Raw genomic sequence first — 6,000 nt, 5'->3', positions numbered from 1 at the left:
CCTGGCAACCTCCCATTTGGCACCTATATATAGCCTCTATAGCCAAATTTCCCAAGCCCAAATTCCCAATTCGGCTCCACCTCTTCCTCACTCCTCATCTCCCCATTTTTATCCCTGATAACCCCTTGATCCTCTCCTCAAATTTCTCCTCTTATTACTCCCTACAAAGTTCAAATCCAACGCCACCTCTATCCATATTTTCGCAAAAATAAATCCCTCTTTTGAGGAAAGTAATATTTGAACCCCAAACCTCTGACACTAGCAACACGCCACTTATCCCCTGAGCCAGCAGGCTCTTTCTGTCCAATTTTCCCTTCATTTATTCAAAACCCACCTACTTGCCATCAGGGTTCTTTCAATAACTAAACTATAATTTCTTTTACCCCTAGGTTCGAACTCAAACCTTGACCGAGACCTACCATCACATAATTAACACTTAACCGAAAATGCTAAGCACAAAAAAAAAGAGAAAAATTCAAGATTTTGGGATTTTTGGGTTTCGGGATTTTTGGCTCGTTACAACTCTACCCCTTAAAAAAATTTCGTCCTCGAAATTTTACCTGATTCAAATAGTTGAGGATATTAACGTCGCATCACTTCCTTAGGTTCCCAAGTAGCCTCCTTAGCCTTGTGATTATGCCAAAGCACTTTGACTAATGGAACGGGCTTCCTTCTCAGTACCTTAACATCACGACCAATTATTTGTATGGGCTCTGTAACATCCCTTACCCGTATCTGACGCTGGGACAGGGTACGAGGTATTACTGGACTTAAACACTTACATTCATACAAAACTGAGCCATACAATTTCGTTCAGTTTAAAAAATTTTCAAACACATCCATATTGTAACACCCCTATCCCGTAACCATCGCCAGAATAGGTAAGGGAATTATCGGATTTGTAACTCAAATCGGAACAGTAAGACTTTAACTTATCAATCGTCAACATCATTGAACACTAATCCAACATATCATGCTTAAAACAATTATATAAGCTTATACTAAAGTGAACATTCCATGTAGTCTCATATATATAAGCATCTAAATACCACTTACAAATTAATCACATTTCAACATTCCTATCAACTCATCCATAATTACATATCATTCAAACCAAAATACCAATTATAAATTTTAACACTAAATGCACACATCATATAATGCTTTCGTATCAACCCAACTTTTCTCATATCAAGCCATATCACATAGCTTGATCATAATACTCAAAATTCATCTCACATTCATATAAACAAGTGACCATATAATCAACTTATTAACTAGCCTATACATGCCATATTACCCAATTTCAAAGAGTTCAGGAATACCAATTGCCTCCTGGATAGTGTGATGAAATCTTCAATGACTTCCAACTTGAGTGAGCATCAAATCACTGTAAAATACAGAAAATAGATAGAGTAAGCTAATAAGCTTAGTAAGCTCGCATAATTATCAGCAATGTATAAAAGATTTAACATTAAGCTTGTCATTTTAAGCAATAAGATTGTTTTTAAACCAGCCTCATCTCATTCAATATTTAATTCCTTAACAGTCATGTAATTCATGTGTAATTTATCACATCTACTCACGTGCCATATAAATTTATCAATGTCACTTTCTTGTCAAGTGTACCATGTATACCTGTACTGATTTGTATCATCATTTCTATTCTTCTAGCATCATATTTACAGTTGAACCCTTGAGACCAACATCGAAAACCCTATATCTTGCATACTAAATGCCATAGAATTCACATAGCATTGGGTCGATTTATTTCATTGTGTATAACCTGTAACACCTTTATATAACCGATAGTAGAATTATACCCGTATAAATATTAACTCATCAGTAACATCAATAATTCATAATTTGTAACAAATAATCGTTTTACTTACTTACCTAATTTTGAATAACAAATAAATTAGGTCATACCTAACCATCCAACTCGTCTTACACATTCCGTACCACATTGGCACCCAACTTTGTAAGCATCGAGCCTAAAGTAATACACCGGTAAAAACCTGCTAGGAATAAGCCTGATAAAACTCACCGGCTCAAGGCTTGCTAGGCTTTTAGCCTGAATCATTCACCGGCACAAGGCCTTCTAGACCCAAGGTCTGATATTTATTCACTGGCAATAAGCCTGCTAGGCAGGAAGCCCGATCAAATTCTCCAGCACATAGCCTGCTAGGCTAGAAACCCGAATATCATTTATTCACAATCAACTCAAGCACACTTTCATTCATAAGAAAATTCGATTATCATACATTTTCCATTCAATTTCTCAATATCAAAACTTAATCCAAACAACTCAAACATTCCCATTCTATCCTTACTACATTCGGCTATAATTCATTTAGCCATATATCCAAAATTAACATTTTAAATAAATTGTTTTATTCAAACAAGAACATTTAAATTTCTTATAGACTTACTACATGGTATCTTATGTAGATATATATAATCATATAATTTTACTCATCCAATTTGTACATCTATCATGCAACCTTCTTTACCATTATCAATCACACAGTTTTACGATCAATAATATTAACCCTATAGGTTTGATACTCACCTGCTCAAATTCAAATTTATAAATCATAAATACTTCTCAAGAAATTCAAAGCAAAAATACTTTTAACCCTTCCCAATTACTCGAAAAGTCTCACACTTAGTGCCAATAGTTATTCAACATTATTTATCCAATTCGCACACTTAGTGCTAGATACTTAAGCTTGCACATTTAGTGCTCAATAATCAGACCCGCACACTTAGTGCAATTTTTCTTACATCTATAACCTTTTATACTCGCACCCTCTATGCCGAAATTCAATTACTCACTATTCATCAATTCAAATTTATCAACTTTATTTGCATTCGGCAACCTCAACTTTTTTCTTTATATATATATATTTCAATTTGGCACATATATGTATATATAGTATTTAATTTAATCAACAACAAATATTTCCTTAGTAACTTACCACATACAAGGCATTTAATTTATCATATATTAAAGCTCAATTAACTCCAATATACATTTACTCAACCATAAAGTACTTCATTACTTTCAAACACAAGAGCGAATATATATTATGGCATTCCATCATCATGTAATATTAATATAATCAAGTACAAAGCCATTTAACACATCTACCATTACATACTTACAATTTGGCCAATTATCCATCATTTCTTATATCATATAATTTTTTTATCAATTTAATCATATAATTCAGTGACTGCAACATATTCATAGAGCCGATAAATTTTAGTAATTTATTCATTCTGTAAACAATTAACATCAATTAAAAACAATTTCAATAGGTAATAATTCGATTTTTTTTAACCATATGAACTTACCTAGTGTATCCGTCGACTATTCGTCTACTTTCTGATTTTTCCTCGATCAAAATCTTGAATTCATTTGGCTTGATCTAATTTAACCAAATTTAACTCAATTATTCACTAACATAATCAATTAAATACATATACAAGTATTTTGGCCATTTTGCAAAATAGCCCTTATATTTTCATACTTTAACAATTTAGTCCTTAATGCATAATTATGCAAAAATCACAAAACCCCAATATACATGTATTTAACCAAATTTTCTATAGTATTTAAACAGCCCATAATTTCATTTTATTCACATTTCTAACCACAAAAATTCTATCTTTTTCAATTTAATCCCAAATACTCAATTTCATCAAAAATCTCTTTATAAAACTTGTATATCTATAAACAACCATCAATAATTTAGCAAGAAATATTAAAACAAGCATGCACTCATCAATGGCACTTTCAAAAACAACCAATTTCAGAAATTGAGGTTCGGGTCAGTTAAACCGATCTGCAACGAGCTCAAAAACATAGAAATCATTAAAAACGAATCAAAAACTGTACCTTAATCCCTTAGAAAGCCATGGCCGAATGTTAAAGCTTCCAAAACCCTTTATTTGTTTAATTATTCGGTTGAAGATGATGAAAACATAATAAAAATATCATATGGCTTTATTTTATTAAGCATTATTTCATAATTTACCAAAATACCCATGTTTAATAACCAAATAAATTATGAAATTCAAGGTCCACTACCGTCCACTCAAATATGCAATGGTATAATTACCATGCAAGGACTCCCATTTATAAATCCATTATCAAATAAGTCATTTTACTAATGGCACACATAGTTTTCATTTTACGCGATTTAATCCTTTTTACCAAATTAACTATTTAATCGGTAAAATTTCTTTACGAAACTTTCACACAGTAATACTCCCACACTGTAAACATTATTAAAATAATAAAAATAATATTTTTGCTCAATTAAGGGGTCCCGAAACCACCTGTTCTGATTAGACTCGAAATTGGGCTATTACAGGCTCTTCCTCGAAAGTTAGGTCTGGCCTGACCTCAATTTCCACAACCGTTGCGACATGTGAAGGATCTGAGCGATACCGTCTCAGCATGGAAACATGAAACACGTCATGGATCTGGCTCAGTTCAGGAGGTAACTCCAGTTGATAAGCGACTGGCCCAATCCGCCTTACAACCCAATATGGCCCAATGAACCATGGCCTTAGCTTCCCCTTTTATCCAAACCTTAACACCTTCTTCCATAAAGATACCTTAAGGAAAACTAAGTCCCCTACTGCATACTCTATCTCACGACGCTTAAGGTCAGTATACGATTTTTGTCTATCCGAGGCCTCCTTTAACCGATCCTGAATCAACTTCACCATATCCTCAATATCTGCTACAAACTCAGGTCCCAAAACCCTTCGTTCGCCCAACTCCATCTAACATGTTAGAGTTCAACACCTTCGCCCATACAGTGCTTCATACGGAGCCATCCCAATACTTGCTTGATAGCTATTATTGTACGTGAATTCGACTAATGGCAAATAGTCTTCCCAGCTACCTCGGAACTCAATCACACATCCCCTCAACATATATTCCAATACTTGGATCACCCTTTCCGACTATCCATTAATTTGAGGGTGAAATGTCGTACTGAAGTTCAACCTAGTACCCAACGCCTCATGCAGCTTCTTCCAAAATCGCGAAGTGAAACGTAGGTCCCTATCAGATATTATGGACACTGAAACTCCATGCAATCTTACAATCTCCGCTACATGCAACCTAGCGAACTGTTGTAACGAGTAGTTGGTGCGAACCGGTACAAAATGGGCAGACTTGGTTAACCAATCCACTATGACCCATATCGAGTCTTTCTTAGTAGGTGTTAAAGGTAGCCAACTAACAAAGTCCATAGTGATCCTCTCCCACTTCCAAAGTGGAATCTTTACTGGCTGAAGCAATCCTGAAGGCAACTGATGCTCTGCCTTCACCTTTTGACAAACCAAGCATTTACTTACGAACTCCATAACCTCGTGCTTAAGTCTAGGCCACCAGTAAAGCTCAGGCAAATTTCGATACATCTTGTTTCCATCAGCATAGAGGTTGCTATGTGCTTCCCGCAGAATAGTCTGTCTTAGATTATTGTCCTTAAAACACAACACTCCTTCACTGTTTATCCCAAAGTCCAATGTCTCCCCATTCTCTACTTGTCTAAGACGAGCACCCAAGGTCTCATCCATTAATTTCTTGCTCTATATGCTCAGTCCAACTCGATTTTACTTGAAGCTCAGCTAATAAGCTACCATCATCTAACAAACTTAAAGGGGCGAGCATAGCCCTTAAGTTTGACTTAACCCTACGACTCAATGAGTTGGCTACCACATTCGCTTTGCCAGGGTGGTATTCAATCGTACAATCATAATCCTTCAATAATTCCACCCACCTACGCTGCCTAAGGTTGAGCTCCTTTTGGGTAAGGAGGTACCTCAAACTCTTATGGTCCGAATAAATTATACACTTCTCCCTGTATAAGTAATGCCTCCATATTTTTAGAGCGAAAATCGCCGCAGCTAGTTCTAATTCATGGGTTGGGTAATTCACCTCGTGAGTCTTAAGTTGCCTGACACATAAGCAACCAC

Source organism: Gossypium hirsutum, chromosome A04 (genome assembly GCF_007990345.1).
Source record: "Gossypium hirsutum isolate 1008001.06 chromosome A04, Gossypium_hirsutum_v2.1, whole genome shotgun sequence".
Taxonomy (NCBI): Eukaryota; Viridiplantae; Streptophyta; class Magnoliopsida; order Malvales; family Malvaceae; genus Gossypium; species Gossypium hirsutum.
The sequence above is the reverse complement of the archived record's forward strand: the minus strand, read 5'-3'. Positions refer to the sequence as shown.